The sequence below is a fragment of the Tachysurus vachellii genome, chromosome 11 (genome assembly GCF_030014155.1).
Source record: "Tachysurus vachellii isolate PV-2020 chromosome 11, HZAU_Pvac_v1, whole genome shotgun sequence".
Lineage (NCBI taxonomy): Eukaryota > Metazoa > Chordata > Actinopteri > Siluriformes > Bagridae > Tachysurus > Tachysurus vachellii.
This window is the reverse complement of record NC_083470.1, coordinates 9,202,640-9,218,688: the sequence shown is the minus strand read 5'-3', so window position 1 is coordinate 9,218,688 and position 16,049 is coordinate 9,202,640.

The following is a 16,049-nucleotide window of genomic DNA, read 5'->3' as shown; positions in this document are numbered from 1 at the left end:
TTATGACAATTAGCACAAATTACTATACACAATTTTCTTTTTTACTTTAATGAAATTCAATAAAATCTTTTGTAGCATTTTGTAGTAAGTCATAGCATTTACCAGTTCCAGAAGTAAACTGCCATATGGTTCACCACTAAGCTTTTCTTGATCTAACATAACATGTAACACATTTTGTTTATCCCTAGAAGTGGTTTCATTCCAAAATATTACACTATGTCTGAAATCTTAAATATCTTAATATCAAAATCTGTATATTATCTTAATAGGAAAAAATAAATTAATAAATAAACAAATAAATAAAACAACTGGAGACTATTCAGCATGAGCATGATCACCATTTACATCAGCCTCTCTGACATTTCCTGCATTTCCTGAAAGTTTTGTTTTTTTGGCCAAATTTTCCTTTGATTTTTGTTCAAACAATACAACTTTGATTACCATCTCTAGAGTGTCAGTGACAGTGCATGTTCTTCCCAGATAACTTGACAACCGGTATGTAAACCATTTACAAACCAAATGAATATATAAGTCTATAATGTCTGTTTTGGGTTAATTCAAATCTTTATATTGTGTCATTGTATAATTTCTACATGCCAATGCATGTGAAACCTTAGGAGAAAACCTAGAAATATTGGAAAGTTAATAAAAATATGTTTGTAGTGTTTTGGTCTCAATTCTCCATGTCTGTGGAATTGTACTGGAGGGATTTTCCCTAACTTGGTGCTTTGATGAGTAGTGGAGAACGCTGGCTAAAACATCAATCCAAAACTATTGTGTTCAAGTTGGATGAGATCTGGTCACTGCAGTCATAGCATATGATTTATATCATCATCATACGAAAACCATTCAGTGAGTCCGCGTGCCCTGTGGATTGGGGCTGGAAGAGACCATTCCCATAAGCATACAATGATTTCACCACAGGCCAGTGGAGATAGATGACATCACATTTACTGCACATTTGACTTTTGCAAAAAGTTCTGCAGGCTGACATGAGTGATGGTCAAAAAGCAGGGAGTTGCTGGGTAAAGAATACTGGAGTGGGTTCTCGGCTCTCTAATGGACTGTTGCTTTAGACAGGGAATAGCTTCAGTAAGATGAAATTCTATATGATGAAGGGGGTTTGCCAGAGTAAACACATTCATGAGTGATTTGATCACATTAGACAGTATAAATCCATGTGCATTATTGCTAAACTCAGCTGAAGGTCATCAACAATAAAACACCCTAAAAATACCTGCATGGATCATGGGGCTAGAGAGCATGAAGGAGAAAGGATTTTCCCACTGCCACCCTTCTAAATCGCTACATCACACACTTGCTAATTTATTGTCTCATTATTTTTAGATGCTCTGAGATACTATGAGGTTTTGACATTTACACTTACTCAAGTGCTTTATGAAGGATTCTGAGAAGTTCAACTTGCTCGCTCTCTCTCTCTCTCTCTCTCTCTCTCTCTCTCTCTCTCTCTCTCTCTCTCACTCTCTCTCTCTCTCTCACTCTTTCTCCAGCGAAATCAATGTTTGGTTTGGACTATATGACTATATAAAAAGAGTTTCTCACTACATTAACAAACAGCTAACAATGATAACACTACAAAATATTTATTCATGTGTGTGTGTGTGTGTGTGTGTGTGTGTGTGTGTGTGTGTGTGTATACCCACTCCAGAGCATGTATCACTGCCTATATTGTCCTAACTATCCTGTAAACATGTAAACCGCTTAAAAACACTGTTAGAGAAAATATTCCAAATAGGCCAAATGATGGCCTTAATAGGATCAATTATTTGTATTGTAAATCTTTTCTATCTCACAGGTTTATTTTATATGTCCTAAGCAACTATATTTGTATAAAAGCAATATTTAAGAAAAGCTAGTGACATACATAACAGGTTTTTATTCTCATTAGAAATATCGCTGTCCATATGACTTTCCCTGTTCTCTATTATAAATAACAAATGGTATGATCTGCTCTATTAGTTTTAGAACAAAAAGTCATATATATTTGAATTCATAAACATGAATATCAAATTGTTTAAAGGTCTGCTTCTAACTATACTTCAAGAAACACTGATCATATGTTCCAGTATTTTGATCACTTGAAAAATTGGTGGGATCAAACAAAATGTGCCATGTTGAAATCTTGATTTATTTTTCAATATTCATCTCTCATTTAACAAACATGGCTTTACATTTATAGCATACTGTACAACCTTAGGTTTATCTCATTTGTACAGCTAAACAGTTGAGGGTTAAGGGCCTTGCTCAGGGGCCTAGAATTGGCAGATTGGTGGCCCTGGATTTAAACTCACAACTTCAAATCACTAGTCCAACACCTTAACCAATGAGCTACCACTTTTACTGTCTGAGCATATAGTGAACAAAATATAATTGAACTGCGATCCTAATACCTTGGACGAGACTGTAAATGTCTTATAAACAATCAGATATAATATATTTTTGTATATATATATATACCCTCTGAGATCATATCCCTACCTCCAGGTGTATCTGTCTAGTTGGAATGATGTGTTAGAGGTTGTGGCACTTAAGTAATTTTCAAATTACTAGTAATGTCTACTAATAATACTAATAATATATATATATTATTGCTAAAATATACTGTCTATATATAAGCTTGAGTTAAACATTACAGTTCTTACAGTCTTTATTTGGAAGTCCATATAATATTTCTGCATGTTTTAAGTTGCACCAAAAATGTTTGCACTTTTGATTTAAATGGGCATGCATTCACTTACTGCAGCTTTAAATCTGTGAATGAATTGTAGCTTCATACTAAACAAATGAGTGTACAAATTCTTCCTGGCTGTCTCTCAGCATGACCGCCATCACACCAGATTACTGTGTTTATAACTAACACAAGCATTTATTTGGTCAAGTAAACAAGGCCAGAATACAACAGGCTCTCCCTATCCCATTTGTAACGTTCACGCTTGCCAAATTACGAGTGTCAGAATGTCTCCTACAGCAGAAATGTCTCTGTCATACCATAACTATAGCTTGCTTTTCCAGGCAATAATATAACATTGTGTATAAAGAAAACAGAAGGATTTCTTCCTCAGCTCCTTTCAGTATAAATGATCATACAGGGGTAGAATATTGTGAATGTTGTGGCTGGCATTGCTTCCCTGTGTGGGCTGTAATGGGTTTGTCACTGTTTGAGTCATCTGATGGATGCCAGAATATTGGTTTGTTGTTTTTCACACTGATTTCTTCCCTACATCAATGCAAGTCTCTTGTTTTCACTCTTCTTCTCTCTCCCACTACATCAGTGAACTCCACAAGTTTGTGTTTGATGCTTCAATAGAAGAGATTAGATATGAGCAAAATCAGACCTTATGCACAAAACAATTAGCATGTTTAATATTACAAATATATTCTTATAGTACAGAATATTGAATATTAAATATCAAATATACTGTGCATTTATTTTCTTATATATTGAATTAACATAAAAAAATCCATGTGATCTCAGCTTTAAGATTCTACTGTATATATTCAATTCAAATTCAATTCAAATTTGTTTTTATAGCACTTTAAACAATGGACATTGTCTTAAAACATAATACAAAAAGTTATTTACACAAAGATTAATATAATACAAAAATTCAAGATTAATATTATACTTTAAATGTGTTTGTATTTATCCCAGTGAGCAAGCCTGAGGTGACTGAGGTGACTGTGGTGAAGAAACCAACTGGAGCTGGTAAATCTTTAGATGCCTCAGGATCCTCACAGAGTTGGCCTCATTTCCCTGAAGGTCTGAAATCTTTATGAAACAAACTACAGCTGGAGCTGGTATAATCTCTGGATGTCTCAGGATGGGTAGAAAAAGAGATATACACTATATATCAATTTGCTTATATGAAATAAACATTTTCTAGTCCTGTGCTTTAGGTTGTAAGGAGAATCTTCCATGATTCTATGAAATCATGTTATGTTAACATTAACTATAGTGTCAAGAAACACAGATATTATAAGATATCCTTATAATATTACCGGTGGAATTTATTTGTTGAAAAAAGAAATTTCTTTTGTTTTGGTGATATAATTTGAGCGATAATTTGGTGATATAAATTGAATTTTTTATGAATGCATTATTATGTGACTTAAATGTGTCCAGAGTTCATTCTGAATAGAATGTTTTAGGTAAAGTGGAAATATCATAAATGTTAAGCACTTCTTATTCTTAATCTTACAGGTTTATTTAAAAATAAATATATTAAATAATTAACAAATTCTTATTTTTTTCTTTTTCTTCTTCCTCTTCATCTTCTTTTTCACCTTATTACATTACCATAATAATAATAATAATAATAATAATAATAATAATAATAATAATAATAATAATAATAATAATAGACTTTACTAAACTAAACATCTAACTCTTTGTATTTATTAATTAATTAATTTATTTATTTGATATTTAAATTTTCAATTCAAAAAGCAAAGGAGAATAAACACAAGACATAAAGTACAATGGTGATGGAAGGGTCCTGAAGTCCCTTGAATTAACAATGATTCCTTAGGTGGGCTTATTGTCCTATCCTTTATCATTTTTGAGTATGTGAATGTTTGTGTGTGGCAGAGAAAGAAATGAGAGAGAGAGAGAGAGAGAGAGAGAGAGAGAGAGAGAGCGTACATAGAAGGTATGTGTGTAAATGTATGCTGTCAGTTTTGTGTTGGGGTTGTGTTTGATGTGTGTGTGAGCAGTGTCAACTCTTGTGTAATTTCACAGTTGGAGAAATTCACTGGACCTGTTGCTTGTGGGTTTTTGTTGTTGTTTGTTTGTTTGTTTGTTTAGATCACACATTGCTCCATTTGGTTATAATACTAATAATAACATGCAGTTTATCAGTTATAAAAGTTAGATAAGAAGCACATGCTGAGCTAACACAGAGAGAGAAGACTGGCTGTGGTCAAATTTTTGTGTACCTGATCAAAACCACAATCTGCAAAATTACATCACATAATGCAGTGATCTCAGTCTCGACTTGCTTTTCCTATTGTTTTTGAGCAGGCTTCAATTTAACAGTCACATTCTACTATAAAAATGACTATTGGCCGCATTTCCATCTGATCTAAACTCTCCTGCCGAGGGTCATGTCAGCTCTCGCCGTGCAGTGTTTTGCCACTTTCTATTTACAATTTGTCTTGTTGTGATGGAGTCTGTGCTGCTTGATAATGCTCATATCTGCTGTTAAGGATTTAAATATAATCTGAAAAGTCAGCAAGTTATTTTTCAAAACTGTCTGTAAGTCTGAGAGCCTTTTTTTTTTGCTTTGTGGCTGAAATACATAATCCCATTACATGTGTTCTTTTCCTTACGGGTCCAGCTGTGACTGAAAGATCAGGATAATGTATAGCAGAGCTGAAATCTCCTCGTTTGCCCTTTCACTTGTCTTTCATCCCTTTCTCCTCTCTCATCCCTTGCTATTACTTCTGCCTGGGCAGAAAGGAGAGTGGGAGACTAGAATGGATTTATTTCTTCCATACCAATGTTCTCACCCATAAATCAGAAAGTCCTCTTTTTTCCTATATCAAGAGGTTTGTTGAGCTTCTGGATGTGTGTTACTCATACTTCATTGTCGACTAATAAGTAGATGGTATGAAAGACTAATCGATTATGTGATATTTGTGCCAGCAAAGAAAAGAACATCTTTCAATAATCATCTGCACCATAAGTATAATAAATAAAAGAAACTATATATTAAAAAAGTTATTTACTTTGTGTTTTAAAATAAAAGCTTATATAAGAAGCTATAATCAACCAATTAATGATTTGACCCAACTTTAAGAGAACAAGTTAGTAATGCGATTCATCGCTAATATATCATTCTGCCGATTCTGCTGCAACTTCACCACAAAATCCGGACCAAAATCTGGGACTAAGATTCTCTTTCAATATGAATCTGCACTGGACAGTGCTCTTTCTTTTTCTCCCGCTCTCACTTTCACACCCTCTATGTCTTTCTCTCACTCTCTCTCTTTCTGTCAGCTATGAGGTGAGTTCAACAAGATTTATCTGGCCCGTCCTGTGCTTGAGTTCATTTGAAATGGAGAGTGGATTCATGCTGCTATCGAGCCATAATTCTCTCCCTTCGGGGCGTGCAGCAGCCAGGAACTGGAGCAAGAAGAGAATCTTCAGGGTGTAAATCCAGAGACTAGAAGTGGCCTCTTCATCTTCACGGCCAGAGAAATGCGTAAGTACAGAAGGTGCGAACACAGAAGTGCCGATTAATCCGTTTAAACCATTGGAACACCTATTTGGTGTGACTTGTAATGTAGTACGCGCATTTTCACACATAGTACTCAGGAAGACCCCATAGCTCCCTCCACACCCTGCTTTATCCCCTAACAAGACAATCACGCTCCAACTTTCAGTCTTCACCCTGGACTGTGCCTTGACTGATCGGTTACAAAGTGAATGAAAATGAGTGACCTTTCAATCTGTGAAGCTGGGAGCCAGGAGCTCTTCATCAGCCTGCCTGCTTCTCCGGGGAAGCGTGGGAGCCAGGTTTAGGTTCTCTCTCTCGCTCTCGCTCTCTCTCTCGCTCTGAATAACACTATAAAACTGTATGTTTCACACAGCAAACTCACACCGGCAATACTTTACCTAGACTTGCACAAACAGAACAACATTAAAATAACGAGCATTGCATCAAATACAGCATCCAGTTGCAGCACAAGTTCAATTGTAGGTCAGTGCTCTTTATTTTAAAGAAATTTAAAATAAAGGAATAATGATGGTGTTAAATTACTTAATCAGATTGGTACAAAAGGTTGATTAAATTTAGCGGCATTGAGTTAAATGGAGCAGATGCTCCTCATAAACTAATAACAAAAAAAGAGTGGAATAATTGACATGGTATGATTTTTTTAGGCCAAAATCAGCACATATTAACAGTCAGAGGTAAAGCTTCAGGAGAGAAGACTTTAATATTTTTCAGTGATATTGGGAGCTTTTTTGCCTTAACTTCAAGAGAGAGACAAAAAAAAGGTGTGTTATATCTTCTATAATGGAATTGATAACAGAAGCTAATTTTTGGACAATTTAGAACATTAAAATTTAACCACTAAATAAATAAAATGTACATTCTTTGATAAATTGTTAGCATTGTCAAATTATAGCATAAGAGGAATAAAACACGTATAGAGCTGATGTTATTGGAAAAAAATCAACTTTGGGGTTTGCTTTGCATCAGGCCATATTACCAATAACATAATGCCATTGAAAATGTTCCATTGAAAGTTCCATGTGGGTTTTGTAAATGAAAGTGTATGGTATGTTCTTTATTACAGAGGTTTTAAGTTCTTTCACTTTCAATGTATTTTTTGTAATAAAAAATGCAAAACAACAAAAATACTCTGTTAACTGCCCTGCCTTATGATTTACTGTAAATAATAATCATATTAATAATAATAATTTCAATCGAATTATTATTATTATTATTATTATTATTATTATTATTATTATTATTATTATTATTGAAATAAGTGACATAGTGACATAATCTGACAAAACATGTAAATGCTGCTAATACTTTCTCAATGTCAGACCTTTACTTCAAATTACTACAAGTCCTGTCTGAGAAATCAATAATAAAACAGCAAAAGCCAGTGAAGTATGGTTTATCCGTCTCTTGAATTTCCACTTTATACTAACAAGTACTTGATCTGGTCTTCTGCTTCAAAACTACATTTTGTAAGAACGAACCATGGCAACAGAAAATAGCAACAGAATAAAAAGAATGTTGCCTTAATGATAAAATAATTTCAGTGCTAACTTTAGCCAATGATAATGTTGACACAGGTTTAATATCCAATTTAAGATCCAATTTTATTTGATAGGTAGGGGATATGATATATGATAGAAGTGGCACAGGTTAGAACAGGAACATCCACGATTCAAGACAAACCAATAGGCAGAAAAAGAATGTAAAAACATAAATAAATAAATAAAAAATAGTGTTGCCTCTTACAACCCAAATACATAGCAGTAAATAATTTTCAATTGCCACTGTGTGTGTGTGTCTGTGTGTGTCTGTGTGTGGATGTTTGGACTGCATTTTTTGCAGTTTAGTTATTATTAAGCCCTATGTCAGATATCTTTCTGTAACTATCAGTCAAAGAGGGATTCTAGTGTACATCATAATTAGAGTGGGAAGGAACCGTAGAAGCTTCATACAAAAACGCTCATCACAGTAAATTAAAAGTGGAGCGCCAAGCTTTATGACCACCCAGTTTCTGCAGCCCAGGAAATGAAAACCTCCAGATGCAATCTTAAGGGATTGATTCTCCCAGGAACACAGTATGTTTACACTAGAGCAAGGGGTTATGCTGGATTTTCTGACATGCCAATATGCAAAGCATAAACCCAGACTGATCAGTTGGTATTTCCCGTTTTGCTTTGGTGTTTGTCAGTGCTGTGGTTAGGGTCATATTGATGGGAGTCAGAAAGCAGGCCGGTCTATATGAGTGCGGGCAGCGTCCCAAAATAAGTGAGGTCTGTGCAAGGTGCAGGATGAACACCAGTTTCAGTTCCAGCCATCATGAACTTGGCAATGAGGTCTGGAAACAGACACATATTGGAAATTGTGTGTGTGTGTGTGTGTGTGTGTGTGTGTGTGTGTGTGTGTGTTCTACAAAGGGATGTAATGAGGGTTTAAAGGGTTCAGCATGCATGTGTGCATGTGTGTCTGTGTGTGTGCTGCATTAAGGGATGTAGTGGGGGTTTAAAGAGTTCAGTGTGTGCAGGTCTTAAAGGGTTCAGTATGTTAGAGTACAGTTTGTAGTAGGAGCTTTAAACAGAGCTAGAGTTCACTGCTCTCTGGGTCATCTCTCTCTGTTTTCTCTCTACAATTTCACTCTTCCTCTCCACTCTTTCCATCCTTTCGCCGCAGTCATCGCTCATTCTCTGTCTTCCCTCTTCCTTTCTCCGTTTTTTGTTCCATCCCCAACACCACCAGCACCAGCACCACCACCACATCTTCCCCCAGCCTCGCGCTCTGTCTCATTTGTGGACGATTGGTCTGGACTGGTTTATTTTCCTGTGTTGTAACAGCAAATTCATCTTCATTGACCTGACAGTCAAGTTTCAGAGTGTACAGCCTTGTGCTATTTGTGAAGCTATATAACCCATTCAAAAGTTAATCTCCTCTATCCAACAGCAAGAGGTGGAGTGTGCAAATACTGTCCTAGTTGATGAACTGTCCACTAAGGTTAGCATTCGAACAAGTCGAATCATGCGTGGATCTAAAGGCTTTTTTGATTCAACGAGAACCTGTGTGTGTGTATGTGTGTGTGTGTGTGTGTGTGTGTGTGTGTTTGGGAAGATAATGATAAAGCCTCGCAACCTCTTTATTCCATCAAAATGATAGCAGAGAAATATCACTCTGTCAAGAATACAAAGGTGCTTCAGTTCTCCAGCATCACTGGGCAGCACCTTTGACAGACACTCAAGAATGCCAGCCTGAGATGAACATCTCTCTTTCTGGAGGATGATGAAAGAGGCACAAATTTTCTCCTGTCATGGCTTTTCAGATAAAAAAAAATGTTTGATTTTCTGGAAATATTATTTTGAAAGAAGGAATAATGTGGATGGTTGGTAAATGAAATATGACCGCAACCATATGCACTAATATTTCAAATGTCAGAAAACCACAGAACCCACTGCTCTGTCAACAAACGTTTGCAAATGCCAATGGTCTTCAATCTCCACTACCAGCTCAAGCACAGAGATTTGTGTTGAATAATAAGAACCTTTCCGAACATTTAGCTTAGGATTATCCTTTCTGGGGAAAAGTTAAATCTGTCCAGCTATTTTTTTTTGAGGAATATTAATAATAATCGTAATAGTTTTGTATACCTGTTACATAAGGCCATTCGTTTTCTTTTTAAAATTTTTAAAACTTTATAAGATGTCTGTCTCTGAAAAAAAGTAGCTTTCGTGTGTCAAAATAAAAAAAAATAAATAAATAAAAGAAGGAAAAAAACTGATATTTTTACATAAACATCGGTCAGAATGCAAAACTACCAAAATCATTGAACATGTGCTTTAAATTCAATTTATTTTCAATAAGGTTCAGGGGACACTTAGTGGCATAGTAGTTAGCATATCTGCCACACGGCTGTGTGCCTGGAGGTGCATGTTCAACTTGTGCATTGGGGGTTTCCTCTGGTCACTCTGGTTTCATCCTCCAGTCCAAAGACATGCACTTAAAACATCTAAACCCATTCACACACATCTCTAAATTATCCAGAGTGTGTGAATGGGTGTGTAAGCAAAATTGTGCCCTGTAATGGGTTTTCACCTTGTGTTCCCTAAGTCATTTGGGATAGGCTTCAGGCTCCTCATGAAAAATAGATGGATAGATCAATTCACTTAATTTTCTTTGCATAGGAACTGGTTATAAATTCAATCACTAAACAACAATGATTAAAAATATACTGGATTTACAAAGATTCCTCACAGTATTTAATAATGTTCTCTTTAGCTAGAATTCTCGCTAACTATAATTTGAAAAATGCTGTTTTGTTTAATAGTGTAGATTGTTCTATCTATCTATCTATCTATCTATCTATCTATCTATCTATCTATCTATCTATCTGTCTATCTATCTGTCTGTCTGTCTGTCTGTCTGTCTGTCTGTCTGTCTGTCTGTCTGTCTATCTATCTATCACAAACTAAACTCTGAAACTAACTAATTACAAGCTCTGACATTAATTGAAGCCACAGATCAGAATCTAAAAGCAGTGGATGTGGTACAGAACATATCAAAAATATATAGCTAATTAAACAATAATTCAAAGACAATTACAATGTTTAATAAACTCACATTCCTACTTTGAATTTTAACTTTTAATTCCTTCACATGCGTGTTTTATGGGAGATTTACACCATCAGAGGATATGTTACTGTTCGTGCTCTTTTTACGGAAACGTGTCATTTGACAGAAAAATAGTGTTTGTGAATAGGCATTATATTATAGAATCTGTGCAAAATATGCTGCCCCACATAGAAGAATTTATACAGGTGTGTGTGGTTGTGATAGAGAGTGAGCATAAGTGTGTCGGTTTGTGTGTTTTGTGTTTGAAGCGAAACAGTGTGCTGGCTAGTGTGGGTTCTGTGCAAGTCCAAGTTGGCTTTTACTTCAAAGCGCTCCTGTTGCCTGTTCACACTCACACACACACACACACACACACACACACACACACACACACACACACACACACACACACCTGCAGGATGTTAGAAATGGTGTCATCAGATTACGTGTGGAGATGGGTTTTCTATTTTTCTCAGAGGTCTCTCTCTCTCTCTCTCTCTCTCTCTCTCTCTTTCATCATATGCGGTCATATATCGTATAACCTCTCATTAACTTCTCATTAAATTTGTTTAGACCATAGTTAGAGACATAACGAAGAATGTGTGTGGCTCTATACACCACTTGTAATGTCAGATTGCTTTGTAAACCTGCTAAAAAAGCCTGAAAAAAGCCGTTATATTCAAATCAAATAAGCTCTGGAAGGTACTATATGCAGTGTGTGTGTGTGTGTGTGTGTGTGTGTGTACAGTATGTGTGTCTGGACAGCTCATGCCTACAAGGCAAGCTAGAAGTAATGTGTCGCTTCCTAGTGTGAATGCAAAGTTAAACACTAAGGATCTAATTTTTTTTTCTCATATATTGGCAGAAAATATCAGAATTTGTTAAATCTGTAAGTAAATAAATAAATAAAAAATTAAATTCTAAATCTACATGCTACATTCTACAGCACCATACATGCCACAGGGCCCATCTCTGACATACCATTTACTGTTACATAATTAGTTTTTTATCTTTACATGTTCGAGTGAAACATAACATACATTTGCTTAGTCAATCAAAAGCTAATTCTATAACAACTGCTTGAGACTTCAGAATACACAGATGATTGCGACCTTTTTATCCACTGTAGAATCACGTAGACTAGTCGTGCAACTGCAGCAGAGCAAACCTTATTTTGATGAAAGAATAAACTTGTGTTACATGAATGAATTATCTTGAGATATTTCAAGTACGAGGCAGCCTTACTTGGCTTTGCATGATGTGTGCAACCGATCAGCCTCCACTTTATTCCATAGGAAGTTGTTCTGTAGCCAGAAGTCTTTACAGAACTCATGATGATGGAGACTGTCAAGACTTCAGTCACTCTTACTGTACCTATACCCTTAGTTATACTTCGTCCTGTACATGTTTATACTACTGTAGTTTCTTTGTTCTTCTTCTCTTACCCATAATGTACAAAGATCACCTCAGTGAGCCAACATTGAAGAAGAAATGATTTGCATGTTATAATATGTAATATTCAATCATCTAAAAAAAATCATAAACTTAAAGAGACCAGTGCGGTAGTGTTTTTATTCTTTTACTCAGTCCAGATCTCCCACCTTCACATCTGTACTCTCTGCTCAAACAGATCAGCTTCCAAACGTCCAGCTTTCATCTAATACCAACAACATTGGCAACTGATTCATATGGCTGCATTGCATTATGGAACTTTGAGTCCAAAATGTCCTGTCTCCACTGCTTCACCACTACATCTATGGTGGATTTCTTATTAATGTGATATTGGATATTAATATAAATTTCAATGTATGAGTTGAAACAGGTGACTGAAAAAATGTGAAAGTTTCACATCATTGAATCATTTCTTTAACAACTTCTCAAATGAATGATGAAACCACCATCAGCACATCACATATAATTAAATATGAACATATTTCATTTGTTTCAAAGTGGTTTCCTTTAAAACCAATTTAAATCAAAAGACTGTGTTTTGTATATGCATTTATTGACCTTTCATGACTGTGTTTATGTGTTTGTGCGAGTTCCCTCAGCTCGCGCGCCACAGAATGTTTTTCTGCACTTATCTCTCTACTCCAAACAACGCCGCGCTCTCTTGACCCAGCTCGGCGTCCGAAGGGCGATCGGAACGCCAAACCCAAACAATGTTCAAGTCACCCTGTCAGCGGCCCATGCTTGTTTGTAAACAAGCATTTGGGCTCGTTCACACCTCATCACAGCAAACTGGATCAGAATATCAGTAGCTCTCGCTGTCAAGCTGTATAGGCTTAGCCATGCATGTCTCCCCTCCAAAATAGAAAACAGATTTAGTGTTTTAGCTGCTGGCACAAAGAGAAGCAGGTCATTAGGCCACACACACACACGCACACATGGTCTTGAGTGTATATGAAGTAAACCTATATTAAAAAGCAAGACATAAAACAAGAGGAAAGAAAGAGACAGAGGTCCAGTGTTTTGGTTTGATGAGTAAGGGCTTGTTCTGTCCCCTTTAATCCTTTTTTCTGCTCCTCATCCTGTCTTCTCAGTTCTTCATGTTTTGAATGTGGTTAGTAAAGTCTGATAAAACATATGGAGAAAATCAAATGCCTCTCTCTCTGACCGCTTCTGTTCACCCGTTTCCTTCTTCTTTCCTCCCAACAAAACAGGCTCTGAGAAGGTTCATGTAACATTATGAAAATTAATGTGTTCAATTGGGCCTTATAAATGTGCACTTCTGACATACTGTAAGAAGACAAACTGATCATGACTGGCTGGTAGAAATGAGCTGGCTGGTAGTTACGTGCTATGAAAGAAAGGGCTTACCCCTCTTTCATTAATGAAAAAAAAAATATGTAAAAGATTCTACAGTATATTGAAAAACGGCATCATTTTTTTTGAGTACATAGCACTTTTATTAAAACCTTAAGAAATAATCATCAATAAAGTTTTCTTTATTTATAATTATCTTCCCAATTAAAATTCACAGATCAGATTTTTATTTAATTAAGTGTGCTTATACTGTACATGTGCATATTTGTACAGTACATGCATGATGCATCAAGGTTTTAAAAGTGCTATAAATGTACTTGTATAAAAATGACTATTACTCATAGAAACTATTCAATATTATGAGAAAAAGTTTCTGCAATAACCTTTTAAAGAATAGGAATAAAACATGTAAAATTTCTTGAATGCGGGAGGACAGAGATTTTTAATAGTATAGAAAAAAATATTTTGAGAAATACACTGATTTAAGGTGTTTTTAAGGAAAATGATGTATTTTATAATGTTATCGTGAACTACATTTGACACTAAGTAGACAAAGCCACATTTGCATGAAAGAGCAGATACATTTTTTAAGAACTTCCAGTATAAACATATTTGTAAGAATAACAGCAATCATCATTACTAGACTGGCCATCACTCTAAAATCACTCTATTCACCTGTAGTATCCTTCCTATAAAAAGTGTTGCTGCGATTTTGTGGAAAACATAATATGTCTGATAATGTCCTGTAAAAACTTTCTTAGAACACTGAGACAATTTAACAGATTCTCAAATTTCTGAGAACCAAAATTTCCATCCGCTATATAATTTAGAGTGCACTTTGCTAAACTAAGTTGGTTGCTGGATCGCGTCTCTCCTCTTATTTTCTCTTCTTTTCTTCTCTCTCAATCATTCACTCATTTCTTTCATCTCCTCTCTTGTTTTCTTTCCTTTCCTTTCGTTTCTTTTCCTTTATTTTTTCCTCTTGTCATCCCCAACTCCAGTGAAAGAGCACAGAAGGTCCCTCAGCCAAAGAATCTCAATAGTTCTAATATACTACCAGTGTAACAGCATAAGCACAGTAGCTGTATAACACAATGTAAAAACACAGTATAACATGACTTAAGCTAAATAACTATTTAGGTCTTGAGGGGCACAACTAGGCCATATGTTAAGGCAAGTTTCACTTTATATCCACTCCATAACCTCTCTGAAACCTACTGTGGTCCAGTGCCTCAGTCCCCCTTCTCTCTCCCTCTTTCTCTCTCATACACACACACACAAACCTGTATAAATCATGGTCTGCATCTTGACATTTGTTTCTTTTCAACTGCCAACTCTCTTACTCCTCTCAACGGGTGGGTTCACGCTAGCCATGGTGTTTTTGAGTGTGTGTGTGTGTGTGTGTATGTGTATGTGTGTGAGAGTGAAAGAGGATGGCAGCAGGGCAATTTAATCTGTGATAACTGAGTTTAACTGCTGCTAATGAAGCAGGGAAACATTCTGCACTAGTTACAGATTACAAATTTCTCTAGAGTCTCTCTTTACGTCAGTTGCTGATTAATTGTGTGCATATGTTGTGTGTGCAAAATCTTTTGACCCAGTGCTTACGATCAGGGGTTTTATCACTCAATTGCAACCCTAACTCTAACCCAGTAATGTCATTATATAGCCAATCATTTAAGTGCAGCTACATGTAAACTTAAATGTTAACTCTTTCTTTGCTACTCCATGTATAGTCTCATATAATCTCAGACACTCATATATACTGTACACCCATATATACACTTTTCCTGTTACATATGCACAAATTGGCAGTCTGATTCACTGTACTTCAAATTCTTGCTGGGAAACAATTTTTTAAAATTGTGATGCTATATTTTGATATAGTTACTGGTTCATGGATTCTTGTCTTATTCGAAACTATAATTATTACATTTTTGTAATGAAACATCACAGATTCTCTAGCAAACCTAAAGGTCTGGTTTTTCGAAAGTAGCCCATGTATAAAATCCTGAACATTGTGTTTCCTGTAAATGCATCAATTAAAAAAAACAAACAACAAAAACATGTTAACTGCTTTATTTTCTTTTGACATGCCGTCTATAAAATACACTCCCCAAACTAAATACAGCACTCACCACACTTCCCTTCCCCCAGCACTCAAAACAGATACAGTATGTACAAACTTTGTGCCAAGATCAGGTGGAAAAAAGCATCCAGATGTAGGCCACGTTAGCGTGCAACAGTTCTGTAACCCCAGACACAATCAGGACACACACAAACACTGGTTCATTTGCTTTAATGGTACATAACCTCCCATTGATACAAATCTTGCTCAGGCTCTGATCTGAGTGTGTGCTCTTGGGGGTATTCATTTATCCCATTTTAGTGAACTAATGTCATTATAGTTCTACTTCTCACTACATTTACACC